Source organism: Crocodylus porosus, unplaced genomic scaffold (genome assembly GCF_001723895.1).
Source record: "Crocodylus porosus isolate Cpor-Errol unplaced genomic scaffold, CroPor_comp1, whole genome shotgun sequence".
In the NCBI taxonomy this organism is placed as follows: Eukaryota; Metazoa; Chordata; order Crocodylia; family Crocodylidae; genus Crocodylus; species Crocodylus porosus.
In genome coordinates, this window is record NW_017728947.1 from 58416894 (window position 1) to 58444672 (window position 27779).

Consider the following 27779-nt stretch of genomic DNA (forward strand, 5'->3'; position numbering starts at 1 on the left):
GTTGAACTGCATCCAATTTCATTTTGCCCATTTTTCCAATCCGTTTTGAACTACCTGAATCCATTCCCTACCCTCTGGTGTGTTAACTTTGCCCCATAATTTGGTATCCTCTGTGAACTAGGATTATCCCGTCTGAAACTAGGATATCAACCATCCACTACCATGCTCTGGGTGAGACCCCTAAACCAATTTGCCACCCACTTGATCCAGGGGTTGGGTGATGTGGGGGTGCATGTGCACCCCCAGATTTGTGTGTGGGGTGGAGGTGGATGCAGGCTTACCACTGCAAGCTTGGGGGTCCCTGTCCTGCTCCCCTGCCCCTGGGGGCCCTGTGCTGCCATGCTGCCATAGCTAGGAGCCCCTGCGCACCCAGCAGCACCAGAGATGGCAGTAGCATGGAGTTGTGCCCCCTGCTGCTTCTGGGCTGGCAGGGGGTACATGGCTGGCATTGGGCTCCTGAGAGAAAGGCAGCAGGGTGGGGAGCTCTGAGCCCACATCGGGCAACTCCCTTCTGACCCTACTCCACTCTGCTTAGCTCTGGTCTGGCCATGCCAGCAGCAGCAGCACAAGGGAGTGGGGGAGAGTAGAAAGCGGGCATGTGTCCCATCTTCCCCTTTTGAAAAGGTGGTCACCCTAAGTACCTGTGCCACCCAACTCCAGCCCCAGTGCTTTCCTCTATCTTCAATAAAGGTGCCAGTTTTCTACAGGAAGGTGAGAACAATAGACCAAATAGCATCTCCATCTTCTGTATATTCTTATACAATGGCGATGCATAGGGGGTGCGTGCAGGTGCACATGAATGTGCATCCCCTGAGATTGGTGATGTACCCTCTTCAAAAAGCCTGTGAGTGGTTTCCACTCCCCACTCCCCCCTTGCCACCAACACCACTGGTGGCATCTACAGGCATTCCCTGATCACCGCTGGCTGATGATGATGCTGCCGGCAGCAACTGCAGGTGGTCACCAACTGCTGGTTGGTGCTAGCCACTCCCCTCCCCACTGCTGACAGCATCACAGCTGCCTGCAGGAACTCACCACTCACCACAGCCACCCTGTTGCCACCACCTGTGGGAACTCACCGTGTCCCCCGCCAGCCTCTGGGGCCATGTGGTGTTCATGTTCTAATAGGTCTGTACTGGACTTTCATCATTCTTGATGGCAAGAGGGATGACTAGGGCCCTGATTAGCACCTTTTTGGAAACCTGGTTATAAAGGGAAATTGAAGATAAAGTGTACCTACTTTCTGCCACTCATGCACCATAGACACCTATGAACCATGACATGACTTGAAGATACCACCACCAAGGGACAATGCATTTATAACAGCAGACATCAAAAACTGCTGATGGCTTCCACAGCCATTGCCAGCATGTGGCATAATGGCCATGGCACGTAATAATTTGTCTTTATTGGGTGAGAAAGATATCTTGAAAACAGGCTTCAGGTCAACACTTATATAAGGAACAGGGTGATTCTCAGTTTGTATACATTCTGAGCATTATACTTGGAATGCTACCTGAAGAGCTGGGGACAAAAGTTTCAGAGCCCAAATACTGCTACAAAATGAGAGGGAGAAGCAACAAAGTATCTTATCAGCATGAACGTTTTTTAGGAATACTTAATTCAAACCTACTTGATATTTTGGCTATTCAGAAAATTTATGAATCAGTTTGTCAGCCCCAAGAGAGTACAGCAGCAGTCTTGTTTCATAGGCCAGGTTCCACTCTCACTTCCACTCTCACCTTCTGAGTGGAAAAAATCAGGGTGTTTATATTTTACTGAAAAACCCTTTTGGTGAACGGGGTACAGCAGGGTTTGGCAACCTATGGTCCATCGGCCAAATCCGGTCCTGCAAAGTGCTTGCATCCAGCTGTGGAAGTTGGAAGGATAGTCAGCACATGGTAGCTGTAAAGAGGAAGGCCCGAGAGTCCTTCTGTCTGATGTGTGCTGTTCATCCCAGTACATTCCTGTGCTGCACTCCACCTCTTGCCTACATGTGACCTTCTCTCAACCTGCACCATTGAATTTGCCCCTCAACATGACCATTGGCCACAGAAATTTGCAGCACTTGATGGAGATGGCAAGTGGAAAGTGTACAGGGGCATGAGAAAAAAGGGAGTGCCAGGGCAGTAGCACAGGGAAGCAGCAGAGTAAGCAGTGGTCTCCATTTGTAAAAGTTGCTGACCTGTGCAGTAGGGTACCTTTTATAATAAAAGATGATGCCTACAACGTTTATTGAAATTCAGATTTTTGCACTTCATTCCACTACTGAAGATCAATAATTTGAAAATTATTTTAAAATAATTCATCCCTTCCCTACCCCCTGTAGCAATGAGAAAAAGCATTTAGGTGTTTTGCTTCTTTCTTGATCACTCCTTTTGATTTATGTTAAAAATGTTCTAGCTGGCCAACTCTTATAATTTTTTTTTAATAATAAAACAGTGATGGTTTGAAGAAGGAAAGAATGAGACAAGAGTTAGGAATCAATCCAAGACCACCAGAATGCGCTAGCAAGATCCAGAAAGAATGGGGTTTGGGTAAGTCTTGTTTTGTGGGTTTTTTTGGAAGAGTAACTCTACAGAGCAAGCAGAGAAACTTAACTCGTCATAATTTTTTTCCATATAGTTAAAAGAATAATTTCATGTACAGATTAGCAGTACTAATAAGAAATTGGAAAGCTTCTGAAACATAAGGATTGTCAAAATTAAAGCTGAATTTCTCAGTTCTTGCTGGTTTATAATAAACCTCAAAATTATTAAAACCTGGGGGGGGTGCGGTTCAATAGTTTCCTCCCTCCCTCTTAATCAATTTTTAACATGTCATGGATATGAATTCTTTCTCCTAAAACAACAATAGTTAGATTGATTAAACTGTTTGAATTAAAGAAGAGCCAACCCAAAGTATCAAACAATCTTGAACTGAAGCACTGGAATTTTCAGCAAAGACCGGTGCTTTTATTTTTTTCACGTTTCTGCATTTCCTGTTGTCAGCTGGGACCAACCTGAGAGTGCTGAAATACAGTGAGAACATCCCTTCTCATGGTAGGAAAGACAGACTGATCTGGATAATGTGACTTCCTTCTCATGTGCCAGCTAGAAATACCCTGAAATTTTAATCCTTTTTTAAAATTAAGGTTTTGATCCTGAGACATTTCTCTTCATGTCATTATACCACAAATTTAAATGTGTTTAGTTATAAAAAGTGTTTATATTCTGAGTAATTTTCCATGAAAAGCAATGTATTCAAAAAAGGAAAAAAGGATTTAAACTGTTTCACAATACCTCAACTATGTTTCTCTGTCTTTTTAACAACTTGTAAATTAGACATTAAGATTTCATTCTGAATAAACTACACTCATCTAACACTAAAGGCCTTGTTACACATTGCACTTTCAGCTGCTCAGATGTTGATCGGTGTTAGCACTAGCTTGAGTTTGTAACAGTCTCATCTTAAAGCTAAAAACCTTTTGGCTGTTCCACACCTGCACAGCTGTGAGTTGCCACTATAGGGTTGGTGAGCCAAGACAGGCTTCTGTCCCCTGCTTTAGATGAGGGAATTGGAGAGATGGGTTTTGGGGACAGGAACATAAAGCTGGGAGGTGGAGAGTTAATGGGTTGGGAGTGGGTAATGAAATGGGAGGTGGAAAGGAAAAGGGGTAGGGGATAGGTTGTGAAATGAAGGAAGGCAGCCACTGAACAATACAATAAAAAGAAATAAAAAAAGAAAAAGTATTTTAAAAAATAAAAAGTAAGTAAACTAAAGAATGTCCCATGTTTTAATAAATGGGGATTTGAGATTTGGAACCAGGGTGTGGGGAGTGTTTTTCATGCTTTGTCGGGTGGCTGGGAGGTGGGAGTGGTGAAGGAAGGCAGTTTTGGGGGAGCTACTGTCCCTGTCCCAGGAAGGAAGCCCCAGCTCATGGGGACCTGATCTGGCCCCCTATCTTGCTCCCCCTCTAAGCCCCACTCCTGGACCCATCCATTCCCTGCCACCTGGCTAGCTGGCACATGCTCTGTAAGCTGTTTGCATGGGGTTGCACCCCTGGGGGTGGAGCATACCCCAGTCGGTGGGAGAGGGAGTTGGGTGGTGCCAGGACCACCCTCTGGGCAGTAGGGATCAGGGAATGGAAATTTTGCCCACATAGAACAGGAGGGTGGGGAAAAGGGACACTATATCCTGGGATACTGAAGGAGTGCAACTTGGGTGGTTCATCTGTGGGAGTGGCCACACATTAATGGAACCCAAGCTGGGTAACACGAATCAGAGATAAATCTGCCCTGGGGTACTGTAACTTTAAACAGTCTACAGTGTGCTTAAAACTAGATTCAGGTGTTAATGTATGGACAATCCAGAGGCTAAGACCTCCAGAAACCATCTAAAATTAAGGTGCAACAAAGTCCTAAATTGATGACATTTCCCTCCAGAAATGGTCCTCTCTGTCAGGAAAGTGGTAGAAAATGTTCCCCAGTAAAAGATTCTCAACATTTGAAAGCAGTTTGTTGGCTAGACTAAATTTGCAGTCTTAATTAAATACCCATCAGACCAATGACCAGAGTGGTTACAGAGTGGTTTCCTCTGGCTCCTTCTTGATACTTCAGATTACACTTGCAAAATTGTCAGGAAAATTTACCAATCCAGATATAACATATACTTGTCCACCTGTATCATGATGCTGATTCTAAATACAATGAGAGATTAAAAATGCCTTGATCCAAGCAGAATGGATTTGGTAGAACTGCTTAAATGAGGTTATAAAAATTCTTTTTTTTTTTTAGAAAAATGAGCTACCTGGCAGCAAAATGCCTCAAATATTTAACTAGAGAAATGTTTTTAAATAATTAAAATTCTTTCTGAATTTGTTTATAAATTTAAAATTTTAGTTTTCAAGATGTATAGTTTAGATGAGAAAATGAATTCGATTGCTATATAAGGTTAACTAAAATCACTGTGTATAGTTTCCTGTCCAGCCCAGCTGCCTTTCATAGGAATTATAAAGAGTTTTAAAATTCTGTTTGGGCACTGCCTGATACTAGTAATCACAGCAATTCTTGAATCTCTGCTCTCTGGCCGAGTAGCATCCAACTCCATAAATAAATCAATGTCTTCATATCTGGTAAGACCAGCAACAGCTTCCCCTAAATAACAGTGCCTTATGAATAAAAAAAACTTTAAATAATAGTAAGAATAAATTGTAAAAAATTGCTTTCAGATGTGTACAAATCTCCTGTTCAAGTCAATAGGAGTTTTGCATGTCCACTCACAGACTTAGAACTTGCACCAACATTAGTGGAAATACGTATCAAGAGTAAAGAGTAAAGAAATTCACTGCCACTCTGTATCTGGCCCTTTGTATTGCATTTTAACTTACACACATAATCAGTATGACTAGGAACAAAAATAACACACAAACTGGTATAAATGATCAGAAAGCAGTTCAAATCTGTAACACAACAGAAGTTCAGTGCACATAAACCACTTTCAAAATGCCTGAAACCAGTTTAAGATAAACCTAGATGGATGTAGTATCAGACTTAACTGATTTGGGTTAAATCAGTTTTATTGAACTTCTGTCCCAGATCCCTTCCACATTCAAGTTACCTCACAAACCTCCCTCATCCCAAGATACTTTAAATCTCCCCTGTAAACCCCACTCACAGGGTGGGCCATTTAGGCTTGACCCAATTTGTCTGCTCCACCCCAGCAGGGAGGTAGGCTCTAGCGCCTCCCAGCTATTGGCTTGGGATGCTGCAGGCATGTGGCTGCATTTCTGGAATCAAAAGTGAATGTCTGATCACTTGCTTATTGGTTCAGCCTACACAGATTAACCTACAAAGATTGAATCAATTCAGCCTTGGGCTTTATAACTGTCTGTACTTAGCCTAAGATACTAACAAGAGACACAGTGCAGTTAATTTACATCCAAGTTGTATAGAGCTAGCAAAGATCACGTTGCTATCTTATAGAGTCTCTCACTCTAAATCAATCTTAACCCTGTCCCATTATGTCAGTTAAGCCCACCATACCAACTTCTGATCTCTTGGCATATCTTCACTGCACTCCATCTAAACAAGTCATTTGGGAGTCAATGGTCTGTTGTGAATGTAAGTGAGACTAGAACTCAAAACAGCCTTCAGAGGTGTCCAATCTCACTTAAGATGAGTGGTCATCCGAGGACAGAATTTGGGTAATTTTCTATTTGGATATATTTTCCAGAAAGCATGAGAAATCATATACAATGTATGTTTGGTTTAGGTGGAAGGACCTTTAATCCTGTCCTTATGTAATTTCTAACCATTATTTAATGCTTAAAAGCGTGTAATTTTTTTTCTATCTCTGAGATTTATTTTCCTAAAAGGTCTTGTATGAATGTACATCTTCCAAATAAACTGGAAGGCTGAAGACTAGCTGACAAAGCAGGTTTTATTGTATGCATATAAAAATATTTTAAAACTGTTTTCATCTATCTCTTTTCTTCACCCAAAGAAAATTATAATAGGTCTTTGTCTATTACTAAATGTACACAGCCTTTCCCACAGTGCTACAGTTTGAAGATTATCTTTTAGTAACTATATGTAATATTTGTCTTGATTATTTCAAGACAAGATTGTTACTTTCCTTGGACTTCTGGGCAAAGTCTAATGATCAACTGGAGCTCCTATTTTGTTTGGCCAGTCTCTGCAGTCAAAAGATGTTCTCTGCCTCCTCTCTAGCTACCAAATGACTTCTAAATGAAACCCATCTCTCACCATAAACAAGGAGCTGGCCATATTTCCAAAGTTGCGTCTGCAAAAGGGAATTGCATTCCAAAAACTGTTAAATAAGTTCTTCGTTTACGTAGTGTCCTCCTTTGGACTCTAAATCAGTTGCTCAGAAAAGTAAAAACATGTATTTTCAGGTGATTCCAAACAAACTCTAATTTTGTGCCAGCAAAATATTAATGTGACCAACAGTAAGAAAAAATAGCTAATTAGCCATCTAGTGACACACAAGTGTTGCAGGTATAAAACTAGATATTACACTAAAAATGGACCTCTATATTGAATTGGCATACCCCTCCTTGATTTCCCCATTCTTGCTTCTGTGAACAATGCAATCGATTCAATCCTGTTTGTTCAAAGTCCTTTGCATTTGTGGAAAAGAAGGTTAGCATGGTCCTATAGAACTTGTTAGGAGTTGGCAACATATGGCCCACTGGCCAGATCCAATCCATGGGGATATTGGATTTGGCGTCTGGAACTGAAGCTTTAGCAGCATGTGGCAGTACTGCAGCTGGGCAGCAGAGAGAAGCAGCAGAGGGTAGAAGCAGCTGTGGCCAGGTACTAGCAGTAGGCCTGTCTTTGATGTGAGCTGGGCCATTTTGCTTCACCACCAGAAGAATTGCTGATCCCTAGTCCAGGTTAATTTTTGATCATGAAAGATTTTGCAGAGTTTTCCAACATGCCATCAAACTTGGATACATGTAACAGCTGGCTACAATTGCAATTGTGCTGACTGTTGCCTGCCAAACCGAACTGCTAGAAATCAAGTAGTCTAAACAGTCTTTCACATGCAAACATTATTTTACCTTCCTATTGAAAGCACCAAGAGACAAGGTGACTGAGCACTTGGTGTCTTGGGGCATTTATACATGTGCTTCAGGGGTGGGGAGTCAAGAGTGTCATGTGTATTAGCATCCCCAAACTGAAATATAGTGGCAGAGCACCCCCACCACCATTTTTCAGCATGGGGACACTGGCACATGTGACACTGGAGTCTGCTGGAGCACGGTAATTACCACGCTCCAGCAAATTTGATTAATCAAGTCTGTTCTGATGTGCTGTAATTACACCACTTCAGAGCAGCCTCATTGCTCATGTGTAGGCACCCTTGGGACCACACACAAGGCTTGAGTTAAAGCCTCACTCTTGTACCATACAATCAGCCAAACTGATCATTCACAAACTCTTGTGTGTTTCTGACTACAGATACTGGTAAGCCTTAAAAAGTAATTATACAGAGCTGGCATATTATTCCATGATAGAGCACATAATGAAGGCTACATACTGTAAATTGTACAAAGATGTTTCCTGATCCTAATACGTACTTTTAAGAGAAGATTTTCCAAACAACCACACATGACAATTAGGTGTTGGGCATCTATGTAACATTTCTCTGAATTCTCATTTCAATTTGCCCTCTCAGGTAGATGAAACTGTATCGGGGTGGGCAGTTATTTCAGGCAGAGGGCCCCTTACTGAGTTTTGGCAAGCCATTGAGGGCTGCATGACACGCAGCCAGGGGCAGATAAATATTAATTTTCTAAATTGTTTAGGGGTTCCATGGGGCAGGTAGAATGGCCTGGTGGGCCACATCCAGCCTGCGGGCCGCATGTTGCCCACCTCTGAACTATATCATAACATAAATTAAAATTTTCTGATATGGGGAATTTGTCTTGGCTAAATTATGGTTTCCAACTTAAAAGAAAGGTCATTACCATGAAACTGCATTTTTCAGTCTCTCAGTGCTGAAGATAATTTCCAGTTATCCCTGCAAAAAATAGTCAATATTGCAAATGTAAATTTCTCTTTAACCTCTTACATAAACCTGTCCCTGAATTTATGCTGCAATCTTTAAAAAAAAAATCAAAGGTTATTGCTTTCAGCCAATAAAGGAAAATGCTACCCACAACACATTTATAAGAATTGTGCAAAAAAAATAGTTGATTTCATTTTCAGATTTTAAAAAGGAGGGGAGGGGTCATTTATGCAGAATGACTGACTGCGTTGGCTCCAGGCTATAAATTACAAAGCTGAGGGTGAACTGTAAAAAGTGAGTTATGTTAAAATGTATATCTTTTACATTTCAATGTAAATGTTATACAATGGGTTATCTAAAACCCTAGGCTGCTGGTTAGAAGGTGTTCAATGTCAGTACAGGTCCTGGGAGGCTTCTCCCCCAACCCCTGGAGCATGTAACAAAAACACCTACAATTTTTAGTGATATCTTCTGTGATACACCCTGACTCAGCTCCTTGTTAGGTGCATCTTTGAGACATATTCCCAAGGTGTTCTCATACCCTCAGGGTGCCCTTCAGCCCCAAACCCCTCTCTATTGCCTGTTGTTTGATCACTGAGAACCAGGTAAGGTTTGCCAGGAGCAACTCCTTGGCCTGTGGGACTTCAGCCTTACCCATCTTATCCAGGTCTTGCCAGCTCTAACAGAGGGGATTTTGCCAACAAGAAGAATCAAACCCTTGTCCAGTAATGTTCTCCAAAATTAGATTTCCTCACCCCCCAACCCCAGCCCCAGCACCTCCTGCCCCGCTTCTGTCCCTGCCCCTTGCATAGACCTGTATGGTCAAATGCTCTGAGATCACACATCCCACTGACAATAAGTTATAAAAAGACAGTGTGTTATAAAGAGTAACAATAAGATTTATTATAAAAACAAGTGGAAACATGACAAATAAGTAACAATATGTAGAGATACAGAGAGATAAAGAAACAAAAGAAAATGCCTTAAAAATAACCTGACCTTACCCTGCATCTTGAACTGTAGAATGCAGCTGCTACTCCACTCTTCAGGTTAGAAATCTGCTGCTTCCTTTGCAGTAGCATAACTATGGACAAGCCAGAGAAGTACCCTCATTGGGTGCCAAGTTAGGAGGAGCACCAGAATCACCCATCACCCCCACAAAGCCCATGCCCCAGTGGCATACCCACTCTGGGAACTCCAAAATGGTTCCTAGCTGCTCCTGCTTTAAGGGCATCATCCAGGGTGGCAGCAGCAGCTCAACCAGGGATTAGTAAGGGACTGCATGAGTAAGATTGCTGCTCCCCTGCCCTCAGAACATGTGCCCCCCTCCCACTCTCAGAACTCACATCCCATACTGGCTGTCCCACAGGGTTTGACCTAGATGCCAACTCTGCTACACCACTGTGCCTCTAAAATTTCTGTCAAGGCTTTCTGCAACATTTCAACCTGCTAACTGAGGGCCTAAAGTCATTCCTTATGTCCGGAGAAGCTAAAGACTAATACTTGCTCCCATGGCAAGACTGAAGTATGGTTTCTTATCTGCCCATGTAAATATATACAATACTGGATACTTGAGCAGCCCAGACTATATACGTAAATTCCTGTCCCCCACATCCCCCTCCCCCTCCACCACACACACTGTGTACCTGTTTATCAGACCAAAGGTCTTTTCTGATTCATTTATAACCCAGTGAGTATTTGCAGCCTTTCAAACAAAGATTACTGATCCAATATCTTAAGGATCCCATCTTGCACGTATTTCTTCATTTGTAATGCCTTTCTTTAAATAGCCTGTTTCCAGGTATTATTCTTGCTACCGGCCTCTCCTTTTAAAAGGTAAATAGGTAGACAAGGTTGTTTGGGTGAATCCAATATCTTTTATTAGACCAACTTATAAAAGACATCAGATTCACCCAAAGAACCTTGTCTACCTATGTCCTTAGACCAACATAGCTACAACCTACACCCCTTTAAAACGCAAATTTATCAATGTCTGGAAGAGCCTAACTCATGTGCCTTGGACTGTATCTGCAAGGGTCTATTTGGCTGGTCATTAAACATATCTATGTCAGAGTTTAATTTTTAGTAATTACTTCTCTCATCCATTTAGGCTTTGATCCTCTCCCAGGTATGAAATTCATTGTTTAGGGATTAATACATAAAAATCATTATTATGTTATGCAATCCTGGCCTTACTATAACACAAGAAATACATTTACATCAAATGCCATAATTCACACACATGTAAGAATGACAATGCTAAGTATAGCTTAATGTTATGTATCCATAGAGGCACACATGCCATATCAGTAAAACAAAGTCAAGAAAACCTGCATGACATTCCACAAACACCCCAAAATATTGTGGGTTGGTGATATCCAGTGATCTGAGTTTTCTGTTCACCACAGAACAAGACAGTAAAACCTGGGTTTTCTCCTTTAAAGGAGAAAAACATGGGGTAAATGTGGTTTTCCCCTTGCAGGCTGGCAGAGGCGCTGAGGGAAGCGGGAGGAGGGCAATCAGGCAGAGGGCACTATGTGCATGTGTGCACATACACATACACACGGCCACCAGGCAGCTCCTGCAGGTAAACCTGGCAGGAGGGGGGAGGCTCCCAAAGTGAATGAAGGAGGGAGTTGAGCAGGGCTGGGGCTGCTGCCCAGCTGAGGCTGTGCTTGGGGCTTGGGGCCTGGGGCTTGGGGCCTGGGGCCAGAACGCACAGCTGCAGGGAGCTGGATGGAGCTGTGGGTAGCTTGTCCCAGTGGTGCTGGCTCCCCACTGCTGCATTCACTCCTGGGGGGTGGACATGAGGGGCATATTCTCCCCAGATCTGTGCACAGTTGGGGGCAGGTGCATGCCGGCCACTATGGGCTCAGGCTCCCCACCCCAGGGCCTCCACAGCCCAGCAGGCAAGACCTGGGATGACAGGGCAGAGAAGGGTGGAGAAGCTCAAAGCCACCACTGCAAGCCCCATGCCACTATGGCAAGGCACCCCCTGCCCACCCAGCAGCAGCAGGGGTGGCAGTGTGGAGCTGTGCTCCTCATAGCTGCTGGGCAAGGGGCACCTCACCATCAGGGCAAGGGGCTCACGGCAGTGGCACCAAACTTCCCCATTCAGCCCCACTCTGCCTTGCTGCACCAGGTCCCAATCGCTGGGCAAGGGCACCGGGGGAGGGTAGCAGGGCAGGGAGCCCGAGCCTGGAGTGGGCACCCCCCGCTCCACAGTCTCCACCTTAGCCGTACCACACATGACAGCAAGGGGCTCAGGTGCTGCTTGGGTGCAAGGGGCTGTGGACCCAGATCACGGCCCTGTAGCCCTGGAAGCTGGGGGCCCCCTCCAGCAGGGCTGGTGGGGATAGGGGTCTGTGGGTGGGGAGTGAGGGGCACCAGCAGGGGTGGGCAGGCTATGAGTGGGAGTGAGGTGGACCAGCAGGGCCCGGAAGGCTGTGCGAGGCAAGGCCCCAGCATATCGGGGCTGCTCAGTGTCACAAAGCAGTGGCTGGGGACATCCACAGCTGGACCCATGGCCTGATAAATAAAGGGGGCAGAGGGAGTTCTGATTTTCAATGATAAAAAACCCAAAATCAAATGCCATAATTTATAGGTATTTACAATTAATTTTATTATATTGCTTTAAAATTGTATGTATATCAGTAAAACGTGTTCAACTGATACCTATGTATCATGGCATTTCATTGGAATCATGGACAAATCCAGATATGGGGGGTTTTAATCTGAGAATTGTGATTTTTTTTTTATCAGAGAAAACCAGGATCCCTGGTGATATCTTTAAAGATATTATTGTTCATTGAGCTGATGGCTTCACTCCAGTCTGTAGGGGCTGAATGACTACAATAAATTATGTAAGTCCAGATAAACTGAATGGCCACATCAAGCAAAACACTAAATGCAGGATTAAAAGATACATAATATCAGGCCTAATGATTACCTTTGTTTAGTGTTCAGCAAAATCAGGATTTTGAGGACCATGATAAACTTGCTTAAGTCTAGGTAGAGGCCCATTTGTATTCTCTATTGGAAAACAGCTTTCTTACTGTGAAGTGTTTGAATCGTGAAGAGTAGTTCAACCTGATCTACAGGGGCAAGAAGCTCTATAAGCAAGGACCCCTAAACGAACTTAGCTAATGTGAGTCCTGTAACACAGACAATCTTGGTGACTGAAATGTCCTTAATAGCTTTAAGAAGAGAAATTTCTTGTCAGCCTCTGCAGAGAAACAGAGGAATGAAAGACTATGAAGTTTGAACTAGCCTCTCACACACAGAAGTAGATTGCTATATAAGAAAAACTGGAAGAAGTACAGCTACTACCTCCACACTGCTTTTAATTTGAGTGAATATTAAGGTCTCCAATTTCCTATCTGGTTCTTTTCAGGAACACTACATTAACTTTAAAAGTAAATAACCACAGCGAAAGTATTAATCTTTATTTAGAGTTATCCCGAGCATTGCAAAATGCATGCTATTTCCAATCTGGAGAAATATCCCTTTAAATAGAGTTCAAATAAATGAATCCAATATTGAAAAAAATCATGAAACCCTAAGGATACCATTGTGATGGTAGGCTTCCTGTTCATGAATGAATATGCTTTTTTAAAATAATAAAACATATGCCACTTGACTGGGCATCCTTCCCAAACTTCATTTTCTTAAAACATTTATGCTTCAGTGCTGATCAGCAAATCAAGATGTTCTAATAGTACAAGGTTAAACAGCCTGCATAAGCAGGGTCTGGTGAAATTCCTACCACAAGGTAACAGCTCTCCTTTGAAAGGAGGAAGGGAGAGCAGAGGACTGTGGGATACTGGGTGTGTAGCAGGGGCACCTAACTCCTGCTACTTGAGAGAGAGAAAGACAGTGTGAAAAGGCTGTCGTTAAGTAGGTGACTAGGTAGGGGCCAACAGCTGAGCTACATGCCACCAGGGAAACCCACAAGAGGTTAAAGGACAGTGGGGGAGAAGGCAGTGGATGCAGCTCAGGACTTAAGCTGCAAGACCTGAGAGCAGGCTGAGAGCTGAGTTATATGACTAGAGAAGGTGGAGCCCCTATCAATTAATAGCCTGGATCCTGAGCCAGAGGGGTTGCTTAGTCTGGCTGTGACTTCCATTCAATTTAATGGGATCTGATCTAATTGATCTAATTCTCTTGCAGAAGAGCCAGGTCTCTTCCGTAAGAAATCCCTTGAATGGCTCTCTGCTCTCGGCTCTTCTCTGGGAAAAGAGCTTCTCTCCTGGCACAGATCTAATGCCCATTCATTGCCATTAACTAACTGAAAAATAATTGGGAGAAATCTGTTAACAAGTTTGTACTGATCACTAAACAGCTAGCTCTAGGGGTTTTGTACTGTATTGCTACTTGTCATAAGAGACATGAACAACCTTGTGAAACAAGTTAAAATCAGAACACTTCAAACCACTCTGATTTCTTATCTTAAATATAGGCTGGCACCAGTATGATGACAACAACCATCTAGTACAAAGGCTCAGTTGTTCAAGTAGATAATAAGATGGTCTGCTATGCAGGTTAGTAGCATGAATCTGGTTTCACCTCTCTTTGGTTGGCTAGTCTTAGATTTTGCCTTTACTGCAACTCTGCTACATCTTTGAACTCTAACTGAAAATTATAACAGATAACTGATGAACATTTTAATTACCCATAGACTACACTACCACATGCAGGTAAGTCATTAAATTTTCTGTACTTGTTTTATGACACCATCTTAAAATCCTCATTTGAATGCATCTTATTTTTTTTCCAAATTACGGATTCTCTCAATTATTTTCTATATGTGGAGTCTGGATTCAGGGAAGTTGCTTTTCACAAGAAACATTCCTATCATGTGATATACAGTAAATATTACTGAGCAGACCTTTGTTCATCATTAATTTTCTTAATATAGCCGCTGGATGCAAGACAGAAATGCAGCTTTTCTAACCACAAAAATCCAACAAATAACAAATGAATACTCTAGAGGATTCTGTTACATTGACTTGAAATGTAACATTAAAAAGAAAGCAATGTAAAAAGGCAGCCACTGTTCATATCTGCCAATGAAGCATCTAACATGAATCTAACATGGCCTTAAATCCTATGCCCTCATGTCTTGCATAATATATGCATGGGTTGACTTAGGATTTTGTAAAGGGGGTGCAGGAGCAGCCACTGGTGCTTCAGGGTTGGCAGCATTCCCTGCTCCCAGCTTCCCCAGGCCTCACTAGATGAGCATATCCTGCAGCAGAGGGGACTTTTCTAAAGTCCCTGAATCAGGTACAAATCTTCCCTCTCTCTTCTCAGTCCTCCCACCTTTCGCCTTTGGGATGGGAAGGGCGGGGACATGCCATGGAGGAGAAAGGCAGGGGAAGGTGGAACTTCTTACTTCCTTCAGAGACTTAAAAACAACATCCTCAACTGCTGCTCCCCTGGCGTCAACTGAAAAAGGAGGAGGTGTCCACAGCACTACACCCACTCTGGATCCACCCCTGAATATGTGCTACTGTCAGTTGTTTTGCCATATCCTATAATGAGTATTCCCAATGAGTAAGAACATCTGATTTATAGGCCAACAAATTGTTATGGTAATCTGGAATAATAAAAGATGACTCAGAGAATCAGCGGGGTCATAAGTAATATGCTATGCATTATGAAGGTGAACCAAATCTAGGCCTCAGAAGACACAGATACCTCTTCTCTATGGTATAAAACCATTTTTATCATGGATACAGATGTAGACATCTCATAACATTTCCATTTAAATAAGAACACAGAACATAAGAAATGCCAAAAAGTTGCTGTATTTGAAGCAATTGCTTTCAGTGAAATAGTGGATAGGTACTAAAAGAATTGTTTCTAAAAATGCCTTGCCAAGTACTTCATATACTTTTTATTGAAACTAAAAAAAGCACCCATGATGGCTTTTAAAAATAGATTTAAAACTTCAAATTGATGCAGTGGACTTTCATGCAGGTATGTGTTTGTGTATCATATAATATTTAGTGAATCATGGAGATCTCACTTAGATAGTCTTGTTACTTCATGATATATTTGCTCCTATTTCATTGTGTTGCAAACTTCAAAGAAATATTACTGGGGAATCTGATGCTTTCTGTGTAGTATCTGATTTGGATGCAGTTTGGCAAACAGAAGGAGAAAGGCTGTAGGTTGTCAGGGGCTCCACTACTTTTTTCATCTCATGGTATTCAAAGATTGTTTTTAACAGTTTGGCATATTTTGAAAATGCACAGTCAGAAATTGTTGCCATTCTGTTAACGGAGCTGTACACGAGATGGATTTGGCCTGTTTTTATTAAGAAAAATACTTGAAAGGCAGAGCATCAAGTGAAATATATCTGGAAAAAAGAATGTGTTGATTCAAGCCTAACCCTAAGATCCGGTATTTTCTCCAGCATCTCCGGTACCTTTCCAGGTAAGTGGGCTGCTTTTCCCATCAGCACAAAAGAACAAACAATGAAAGTCCCATGGAACTCTTCTGACCACATCTTAGGGACCTTCATGTGGAAGGAGGCATACCTGTGTCATTCTTCCCTTCCTTTTGCCTAAACAGGAATGGATTAGCCACTTCCACAGCAACTTGACCCCACTTCACCTGATAAAGCCATTCCTACCATGTCAGGGAATAATGCAATTGCAAACTTAGAGGATAGACAAATGAACAAATTACAGTGAGTTAAAGGGAGAAGGGGAGTTATCATTCACCAGCTGTTCTACTGTAACGGTCTATGTGCCTGTTCTTACCCCACGGTAAGTGAAAAATGAACTAAGGATGTTTACCCCTCAGGAAAGCAGAGAAAGAACAGACACACAGACAGTTGCCACACATGCATGGTAACTTCCCATCTCATTTTAAGCCACTGTAATTTGTTCATTTGTGCATACTTTTAAATACAGAATTGCATTTATATAACCACAACAATTGATCCGGTCTGTAAGTCATGACACGGTGGCATCATATTTACATCAGATGGTTTAAGGAGATTTCGGTGGATTCGGTGTCTGCTTCTTCAGCCCTTGCATCTGAGTCAGGTTTCAGTTGCAAGATTTTACTGCTCAGATATTTCTCTCGCTCCATGCTTTACTCTCTTTCCTCTTCACTCAATTTTCCCACTTTCCCTCTGCAAGGTCCATGCTGCCAACCCACAGGCCTCTCTCACTATCCTACTCTTACACTGCAGAACACCTTATGTGAAAATCCTACAATCAAGCTAAGCTCTTCCACTATAGATTTGTTGTTTCCTTCCTGAGTTCTGGCGTCTTCCCAGCTAAACAACTAGATTTATGCATCTTAAGTGAATGGCACACCCACAACTGCCATTTTGCCCCTTTTTGCTCACTCCTCAAACACCTTTCTTCTCTTGCCTGTTTCTCTCAGCACAGGATCTCACCAATTTCTTCCAAAGAAAACTTGCATTAGTGTTCAACATGGCCTTCTTCCTCCCCTCAGTTTCCTTTCCATCTCAGAGGCTTTTCTCCTCCTTCTTCTATCACAGACACAATGCTTTCTGTACCTCTAAGCCCTGCACTTGCCAAGTACCTCTCTCCCACCTCCTAATCTCCTCCTTACACACCTCCTCCCTTACTCATTTCCTGAACCTCTCTTTGTCCCTTATTCTTTCCCAAACCTATGCATCCTTTTAAACTCAGGCTCCTAAATTCCCTACAACCAATCTAGATCCTTCTGAATATTTTTTCCAATTATTTTCCATGAAATACATCTTTGATGCAGCCTTTCCTATTTATTCTGTGCAGCTAAAATGCTTGTCCAGGGTCTCTTCATCTCACATCTGTTACTGCAATGTCCTTTTCTTCAGCCTTAACAAATGCAGTCTTGTTCTGTTGCTGTCAGTTTAGAATGCTGTTGCAAAGATCATTGTCCTGGCTTGTTGTTTGGGCCATGTCATCTCTCTGTTTGCATCCATCCACTCCTCCCTTTTTCCTGTGTTGAATCAAAAATAATCTTACTTGTCTACACTTTCAAAACCTTTGTATCTAGTCACAATGTTTGTTTCTCTCTCATTAAGTATCAGGAATTCCACTCTCATGCCTAATCATGACACGATGTAGTAGTTCAGCTGCCAGACGTGGACTGGCTTTAAAACTGGAAAATGCTTTAATTTACCTTCACCATACAAAATGAATACAATGGCCTGAAATGGTTATAGGAAAACTGACCAACCTTAAGGGAGATAAAGCAGCTAATAGTTATACTAATCAGTTGCACTACATGATGCTCAAAGGCAACATCAGTGGCTTGAAAAACAAGATTCCCTAAAAAGAATCTCCCCTTGGTGATCAATTCCCCTCTAAAAGTCCAGAATCATAATGCCACCTCAGACAATCCAAGTCAATTTAACCCTCAATTCCCTTATCTAACATAGTTTCACAGTTTCATAGTCGCTAGGGTTAGGAGGGACCTGAGCAGATCATCTAGCCTGACCCCCTGCCACAGGCAAGAATGAATGCTGGGGTCACAAGACCCCGGACAGGTGATCATCCAACCTCCTCTTGAATTTGTCCAAGGTAGGGGTGAGGACCACTTCCCTGGGAAGTTGGTTCCAGATTTTGGCCACCCTAACTGTAAAATATTATCTTCTGATCTCTAATCTAAACCTATTCTCCATCAGTTTATTACCATTTTTCCTCGTCACCCCAGGTTGTGCTGGGGAGAAAAGGGCTCTACCTATTTGCTGTTGATCTCCCCTGATGAGTTTGTAGGCAGCCACCAGGTCCCCCCTCAGCCTCCTCCTGCTGAGGCTGAACAGGTTCAGGTCCCTCAGTCTCTCCTCATAGGGCCTGTCCTGCTGCCCTCTCACCAAGTGGGTGGCCCTCCTCTGAACCCTCTCCAGGCTGGCCACATCCCTCTTGAAGTGCAGGGCCCAGTACTGGACGCAGTACTCCAATTGCAGCCTAACCAATGTCGCATAGAGGAGGAGTATCACCTCTCTGCACCTTTGGATGCATGACAAGGTATGGCTGGCCTTGCTGACTGCGGTCTGGCCTTGGTGGCTTATGTTCATTTTGGAGTCAAAAATGACTCCAAGATCCCGTTCTGCCTCTGAGTTTTCAAGAGTGGAACTCCCCAGCCTGTATGCATGCTGTGGATTCCTTCTCCCAAGGTGCAGCACCCTGCATTTGTCTACATGAACCCGATCCTATTCTCATCTGCCCACTTTTGTAGTCTGTCTACATACTATGTAGAAATTTATTTTTCTGATATCATCCTGTATTTAAAATTTAATAGCATGCTTAAGGGAGCAGACCCAGGAGCCCATTTAGAGGGAATACAAGAATGACAGCTACTGCCACTGCTGTTGCCACACTTAGCCCAGCCCCTGCCATTGCCCCTGCCACAGCTGCTGCTCAGGGAGCAGTCCCTAGTTGTTATATCTCTAGATGACAGAACATATCAGTAGCAGTCCCCCCCCAGCCCACACACACACACACAATCTAACTGGCCAGCACCCGATATAAAACAAAACCATAATGACATTTTTAGCCTTTGCACTACAGTATTACATGAGCTTAAAAAATCCTGGTTACCTCAGATCCCATGATCCCAAGCAGAATTAATCCTCATAGAAATAATCAGTGTTCCAGTGTCCTCTACCATCCTCTGCACCCTGATGATTCTGACTGTTGTGTATTTTCTTTACTTCTCCCTGACGGCATCAACACAAGATCCTGACTGCGCAGTAGCCTAAGGCTACTGCGTAGTAGCATCACAAGGCGGCAACCATGATGCAACATTACTGTGCAGTAGTCTTATCCTACTGTGCAGTTCGCATTACAAAAAGGCTGTTTGTCGGCACTACTGTGCAGTATAAATAAGTACTAAATAACTGCGCAGTAACGACTGTGCAGTCGGCATCTCGTGTAGATGTGGCCTCCTAATAGCCATTCTGGAGTTTCTTATTACATTTTACAGAACAGAAGACTGATACTTTGCATGCCTTTCAAGTAAATAAAAAACTTAGTATTGAGTATTTCTAGCTAACCCCAAGTGGAGTTTATTTGCTAGTGTCTGAATTTTTGGCAGCATACTGAATCTGAAAAGAATGGTCCTATATACAATACACACAATTTAAGAAAATACAAAGATTAAATTTGTCATCAGAGCCAGTCAGCAGAAATGATCCAAATAACTTATCTACAGTATTTAGATTGATCTGTGCTTATGGGATAAAAAAATTAGCAAGAAATTTTCCAGATGTACCAAAGCAGCCTGCTGCTTGCTCAGAGCCTCGCTGCACATTGCACGAATGTTCAAGTTGAGCTGAAGCCAGCCTCTCTCTCCCTCTCTCGCTCTCTCTCTGTTCCTATTTTCACATGGTCTGCCCTCTGGATTTGCTCTTTTTTTCAGCACTTTGTCATTCCAAAATATGTAGACACTAAGTTAAATCACTCATTTTGTTTATGTGGCAGTAAGTTCAGTATGTTTGCCGAAAAAATGTTCTTGGCCTTGGACGAAGCAGGCTCTGAGCTATCTCCATCTGTTTTAAATATGCCACAAATTGTAGTATGGAAACCATTGCCCTCCACTGGTAGCCAATTTGCTGAATAAACCTATATTAACAAAAAAATATATACAGATAATTCAATTGCAGTCTGTTTTCATATTTCTACATCATTTCGTTTCAGAGGAATTCAGTCCTTTTATGGAAGGAGTTTAAATATTGGCCATGACTTTTTTCATAGGCCATAATCTATCTGGATTCATGGAAGTAAGTGAATTAAAATTCCTGTTTGCTTCATAATCATGAATGGCTCTAACTCAATAAGAGAAAGGAATAATGTTCTGCACTAAGTTTTTTGCTGTAAACAATGTCTCTTTTCTCTGGATATATACACTGGGACCCGATTGTTTACTGGATACAAATACTAATACAAATAAGAAATTACAATTCAGTTGATGATTTTATTTCTTTTAAATTCTATCACTGCTTGTGATATGCAACAAGTGATATTCATTCTTGTGATATTCACCATGACTATGCAACAAGCTGTCCAAGCTGCTTTAACAATAATGGCAGCACGAAAGGAGCTGGGCTCGCTGGTATAGATGTAGCTCTTGCCAGCAGGCATTGATTTCTGCCACCAGTTACCCTGCCATCCCTTAAAGGCAGATGCTCTGTGAGCACAGCTGCATCCAAATCAAGGTTTTTGCCAGCAGCACTATATCAGCCATGGGGGGGAGGGGGGGTTTCACACCACTACCCAACATAGCTGTGCCAGCAAACCAGGTAATGTAGAGAAGGCCAAAGTGACTTGCCAAGACAGCGTATCATTTTGAGAGCCAGCTGAGTACAGGGCTCCAGGAAATCTGGGTGCTATTCCTGGTTCTGCTGCTGCTGCTGTCTTGTCTAAACATTGCCAGTCATTGTTTCCATTTTGTGCATCTTCTGTCACTCCTGCTATTCTGTCTGCCTTGTCTATTTACTTACATGGTAATTTAGGTGGCTTCTGGAGTTCTTAACTCCTTGAACTGGCTGCACATTAACATCTTTTAAATGGTTTAAAGCACTTATTATTTGGCTTTGGTTATACCATTCCAGGGCAGGATTATCTCTAATCCACCCAATTTTGTTCCTGTTCCATTAAGGTATGGCCACTATGAACAGCTACTGCACCCAAGTTGAAGTCCTCCAGCATCCCAGGTTGCAGTGGCCCCTCCCGAGTCAAGGTGAGCTGAGACGCTGGGGTGCAGTAGAGTTGGGCATGGCACCTTACCCTCAGGGACACTGGGCAAAGTAAATCACCTGGACTGACTCACTGTGCCCACTGATGGTGGCATGGAGGGCGAGCTCCAGAGGAAAAAAAAATCAGGTCCCTCAGAGCTCAGGCAGCAAACCAGTCCAGACAGCGGCAGGAGGCACCATGGCCACCGGAGATAGCAAAGAGCCTTCTCTGGAGCTCAGCCAGGCAGAGCAAGTGAGCTTCAAGGCTGTAGCTTTCCTGGGGCTCTCTGTTCTTTCTAAAACAGACACAGCAGATCCATACTGACAGTAAGGCTGTCGGGCTTAAGCCCTGACCTCAGCACAAAGCTGCCAGAGCTTGATGAGACCAGAGAGCTTTGGGGAAGCAGCTTGGTCTTGTACATCTGCAGTAGCTGTATGCTGAGAGCAGGGCTGCCAGGACTCAGGCCTGACAGCCCTACTCTCAGTGCAGAGCTACTGTTAGTTTCAGCAAGACCGGAGAGCACCAGGGAAGCTGCTTTCCCGGTCTCTCTGATTTCACTGCAACTAACATGGTAGTGGGCTTGCTCTCTGCCCAGCAGGAGCAAAGATCTGGTCCTGCCTGCCCCTAGCTCCTAGTCCTGTCCCTGCTGACCAAGCCTCTAGTGGCAAGTCACATCTGTGCAGGTGAAGAACAGTCAGAGAAGGATTTTTGCCTTAAAGTATGACTGCTCAACTAAGCTGAACAACACTAAGTTGATTAACATTTGTGCAGCTTTCAGCGTAAAGTATAACAAGGCCCTTAGATTGTCTCTTGCATAACACCTACAAATTGCACCTTAGGCCTCTAGACGCTATTGTAATATGAATAAATATATCTTTACAGAGTATCTAGGTACAGTAAAAGCTTTGTTATCCAGCACCCAAGGGGAATGAAGTGTGCCGGATAACACAATATGCCAGTTAACTGAGCGGCCCGAACAGTTGTCTTTGCCTGTTTGGGCCACCACTTGTCCCGCCGCGTCTGGGGTGTTACCACCCCTCCTGCTGTGTTGCCACCCCTTCTGCTGCACCACTACCCCTCCCGTGGGCCCCAAGGGACAGGGAGGGGGGACCCATGCGGGCTGCTTTCCGCCAGCCGGTGGGGGCTTCGCGAAACCGGAAGTGCCACAGCGGGCACTTCCAGCTTCACTTTTCCCTTACAAGCTGGCATGCCGGATAACAGAGCATGCCAGGCTGTAAGGTGCCAGATAATGCAGCTTTCACTGTATTTCAGTTTGGCCAGAGCAGTGCCTTCAGACAGCATCCCACAAAAACGTAAAAGGACCAAGTAAATAGGCTGGAAATTCCATCTCAAGTCCAACTTCATAAGATCTAGTCAGGTTGCAGTACCACTCCTAATAGGCACAGAAATTTGAGCTAGCCTTTTGAAGGATTAGAGGGACTAACTCTAAGCTTTTAGAGGGAATAATACTCTGTTTCTCTCCATTTTACAGGTAAGCCTTCCTAAGTACAAGAACACCAAGGGACTTGTTCAAATTTGTTTCTTCTGGCACTAAGACCATGGTTGAAACAACAATATGGTAAATGAGCCCAACAGGATCAATCCTCTAAACAAGTATATAAAAAAATCCTTTTACAGTATTTCAAAACACACCATAAACAATCCACTGGGAAAAAGTATCGTGTCGCAGGCAGCAAGTTGGGTTGTCAGTTGTATGCCACATCACCAATCCCCTTAATTATAGACTTTCTGGGAGGACTGCTTAAGAACAACTGCAGGGCTGCTGTAAGTTATGTTTGACCTGGGGGGAAAAAATGAACCAGGATAACTGGGTTTCCAACTGCAATGCAATAAAGCATCCAGAGTGCAGGAGAGAATTTGATCTTTGATCTAATAACACATCTTAGGTCCTGCTATTAGAAATTGTTCTTGTCTTCAAACTCACATGGGGCTTGAGCCTTCTCCTGCTCTGTATATTGTGATGTTAGGTTTGAAAAGCCCCCAGGACATGGTGTACAGGTGTCAGCCATCTTGTTCCCCTTTCTTCCTCCTGCAAAAGATCTGTAGATTGGACTTTGCACATCCCGGGCTTTTATTCAGATCTTATAGACATTTTTCATAAGACCCTCTGATATTAGTTCTGTGGCTAACCTTCAGATATATACCATAGCTTAAAACTGATCATTTCAAGGTGAAAGAAGGCAATTGACAGTTAGCTCATACTCTTATTTTTTATTGATGCTGAACTGAAGCATGGAGAGGAGGAAAAAAATCAAGATAGTATTTTTGTAAACCACTGTCTATATTTTTTCAGTCAGAGCACTAAATACTTCACCTTTTCATTACTGTTGGCTAATCTAAGCCTCTTCTGCTTCAAGTTATTCAGAACAGTACGAGATGACCTTAAACCAGTACTTTTTCATCACTGTAACTAACATTTTTTGAACCACAAAATAGTCTACCAAATTAATTTAAACTGTAATTTTCACTTCCTCACGTAGGGCTGTTCCTCTGCAGATATAATCTATTTCAGTCTCCAGTGAAATAAATCAAAGTATCCACCTGTTTTTCTTCTGGAGAGGAAATTAGATTATTGGCAGGATGAAATCTTTGCATTTGAGAGACTGCTTCAGTTTGGCAACGTCAAATAGCTCTAGTCATCTGATCTGGGAGCACGGTGAAGCTCAGTTGTGGACTTAATAATCCTGGTTCACCTTCAACTTATTATTTTTACTACAACAGTCCAATTTTGCATTGAATTAATTCTTCTTTACCAAATCAAGAGCTGTTATACCCAAAGGCATTACAAACTTTTCACATGAAAAATTAAGGCAAATCAATTAGAGAGACAGCCTGGCTTCTTCTGCAGAGGTCACAATCTAGTGCAAGAACTCAGGATGCCTTCTTCTTTTGCATCTGTATCTGAATTCCAGTGCTTTTATATGCTGAGCAGAATGAGGAGGGAAAAATCTTAGGATCTGGGTGGCATAAAGGTAAGCTTCCTCAACTCGTTATGTAAATGAGCCTGAGTTCCATTTCAGGTGAGCCATCTCCAGGCATGCAAGTGGGTTTTTTTCACTCTCTACAACCTTTTCAGTCCCTGGTTTCCTGTAACTGCCTGCTAGTGCTAACTGTGATGCTGACTACCATTTGGGACCCACCTCATGAATTTATTATGCAAATCCCCATGACAAAAGGGTAACAATATTTAAGCACTGTTGATCTGGCTGCATTCTCTTCTCTTCTCTTCTATTCTACATTCTAAGATAACAGTAAAAGGTTTAGCAATCTATTGTCAGTTCCCTGAGACCTACAATCTCTCTTCAAGCTTAATCAAATTAACTATGTATTGGCACACTATCCTGTCCTCTATAAAAAGTAACCCCTGTAATGCTTTTTCACTATAGGTAAAAAGGGCATTTCAGGGCCTTGTTATACATCTAATTTTAGGCAGCTTCTGGAGCTCTTAACCCACAGATTGTCCACACATTAACACCTGAAACTAGTTTTAAATGCTCTTTAGGCAGCTTCAAGTTGCACCACTCCAGAGCAGGTTTATCTTTGATCTGTGTTACCCAGCTAGCATTCCATTAATGTGTGGCCACTCCCCACAGATAAGCTGTCCAAGTTGCTATAGCTCCTAGTCTGGCCCCTGTCGCCAGCCCTCTAAGTGGCAAGTGACAACTATGCAGGTCAGGGACATTCAGAAGGTTTTTAGTCTTAAGGTCTGACTGCTCCAAACGACCTAGTGTTAAGGTGTGACTGCTCCAAACTTGACCTAGTACTAACACAGATCAACATCTGAGGAGCTCAAAGTGCAATATGTAACAAGGCCCTCAGAATAACAGCCAGTTCCAAGAAGAGGGCTTGGAGCCTTCATACCAAATCTAAATGCCCAGTTAACATAAGTATTTATCCTATCATGTCTTAAATATTTCAGCTGCAAACAGGCACCTTATAGAGGCAATACAGCCTTCTTTAAATATTTAATACAGCTTCTTTCCTCTATTCTGGCCCACCTTCATCACTATTTAAAACCTCAGTCCACTCAAAGCAGCTAAAAAATGGACCAGCCTTCAGTGCAGATAAAAAGCCTCTAAAATAACTTAATATGTTTAGGGAAAGTGGGGATGGGGGCTCACCCTTATTGTGAATTTTTAAGTGGCACAAAAAAATAAAACCAAAAGATATCTTTCCATGCGTTGTAATATTCGATTACTCAGAATTAACAGAGCAAAATTTTAAATTCTGAAGTTTAATGCCATAAAAACGTGCAATTATTCATTAGTCAAATATTTTTAAACAGAATGGTAAAGTTGGACAGTTAACTAACTCTTTACTTCATTGAAGTAGTATGCCTGTGAATTCATAGTTTCTTCTGTGTCCTGCTATGAATACTGCATGGTTCTTTTTCCTGCAGCAACTTCTGCTGTTAAAAATAAGACTGGAATTTCCAATTACATGCCTATCAGACTATTTTAAAGGTAACCACTAACAAATAGCTCAGCAGTTCAAGGTCATTTGAATCCCATTACACAATGCATTTCCCCAACACTTTCTTTCAGGAATCATATGCATTAAAATTACCCACATCCCAATAAGAAACCTATCTGAACTACAGAAGACGAGTCCTAACCAACTTCCCACTCTGAGGTATGTCAGAACTAAAATTCACATCTAGGTCCAGTCTTGGAAATTTGTGTTTAACTGCCCAGCCTGCCTTCTGTTCTCTATCCCAAGTAACGTTTTTGTACATACATAATACCAGGAGTATTCTGTCCAGAAGAAATTAAATAAGAGAAGGGTCAGCATAAGAAAATTGATCCAGAACACAGTTCAGATTTGGAGTTCAAAAGTATCTGTATCTTTTATTTTGGTTCAGTTCCCTCTAATTCCAACCAAGTTGTGATTTAAAAGTTACATTTATAGCACAGTATTTATGATTTTAAGTAAACTGGTATGGCACAGAGTACATACGCCTGAACAAAAAATCAAAGCACTGTTTCAAATTAATCAAACTAACTGAACTAAATGTTTGGGTGACTACTTAAAATAGTAACAGCAAAAAAAAAATTATTCACTTTGTTCATGCTTTAACAGATATTTTTTATACAGTTCTTGTTTATATCTTCTGTTCCTAGATTTTATAGAAACTGAAATTAGACTTACAACTCTTCCTTGTTTGTTTTGGGTTTCCTTAATGTAGTCTATGGTGGGGGAGGGGGAGAGGAGAGGCGGTGTCTGTAAGTAAGGTCACTGCATGTTGTTTTGTTCCCTAGAGTTGAGCACCAAGAAATTCCTGAGCAGACAGGGGTTTTTAAATTTTTGTCGGCCTTTTATACCTATGGATCTAGAGTATATTTCTACATGGAAATATTTCATAATGATATATGTTCTGTCCCAAAATATTGCAAGTAATCTACTGATAACCTGTGAGGCTTTTTTATTCCATGGGATTCTATCAAGATTGAAAACAATGAACCAATATTCCCAAGGATATACCAGCCTATTGGCAATATCACCAAGGATATATGCAGCCTATTAATTTTGCTAATGATAATTCAGAGAGATGTTCTGAAACACATTTAGGCAGTAATGAAGCTGGGAGTGAAAACAGGTTGTACTCTAAACGGAGATGGATATGTTGAATATCCCACCAATCATTCTCTGGCTAGCCAGAAATAATTTTTCAGGTCTCCTCTTACATTTTACCATACAGGACACTTTCCTAAAGAGTGGATTCCATTATAGTCCTTTTTTATCTAGCCATTTCCACTTTTAGTGGAAACCTCTAAGAATATAGCAGACTATTTTGTTTATCATTTTTATATCAAAATATGTATATAATACATAAATATGTTAATACATAAATAAGAGGAAAGGGAGAAAAATAGGTTCTCATTTGATCTTTTAAAAAATGGGAGATAATAAAGCAGATACATGGGTAGGTTGTCCCAGATAGCAGGAGGTGCAGAGTAGAGGATTGTCTCAGCAAGCATAACCCAGATTGTAGAAAGGAGAGGAATGAGTTCTTCTGACTATTGCCATCTTTGTGTGTGAAATGCACCAGATAACTGAACTCCTGCAGTACTTCTTCAAAGCCCAGATCCCTCTATTACCACATGTATATAAAGAATATGAAAAAAAATCTTATCATTTCCATGTATGATGGTCCCAGATACCAGAGATGAAATACTTTATATTAATAATTGATGCTGTCTGCTACAACTGGCCAGGAATTTTTCAAAATTAAAAATTATCTATCAGAAAGTGTCGATTGTTCTGAACTGCAGCTTTTCATTGGGTGAGGGTGGATTGTTTGTTTGTTTTTAACCAAGACATTTTTTTAAAGTTCAAAACATTTCATTTAGGAGTCTCAAAATAAAAATAATAAAAGTTTTCTAGTTGAAAATACCTTTTTATTTTGAAATATAAAATAAATGATTGAAATGAAATGTTTGAATTTTTTGACAATATGGTGGTGCAGGCTTCAACATGGTGTGTACAAGCCCTCTAGTACTTCTTTACTGCAACTTGCCCTTGATGAGCTATATGCTA

The 27779-nt window shown here is 42.1% G+C and overlaps 1 long non-coding RNA gene across 1 annotated transcript; it reads right to left on the bottom strand.

Moving 5' to 3' along the window:
* Nucleotides 1-7752: 7752 nt before the first annotated feature.
* On the bottom strand, nucleotides 7753-27519 carry LOC109320984. The gene is made up of 3 exons (XR_002103913.1): nucleotides 27510-27519; nucleotides 25126-25138; nucleotides 7753-7865 (listed from the first exon to the last, which is right to left on the bottom strand). It is a non-coding gene; the product is annotated as an uncharacterized LOC109320984 (long non-coding RNA).
* Between the last annotated feature and the right edge of the window lie 260 nt (nucleotides 27520-27779).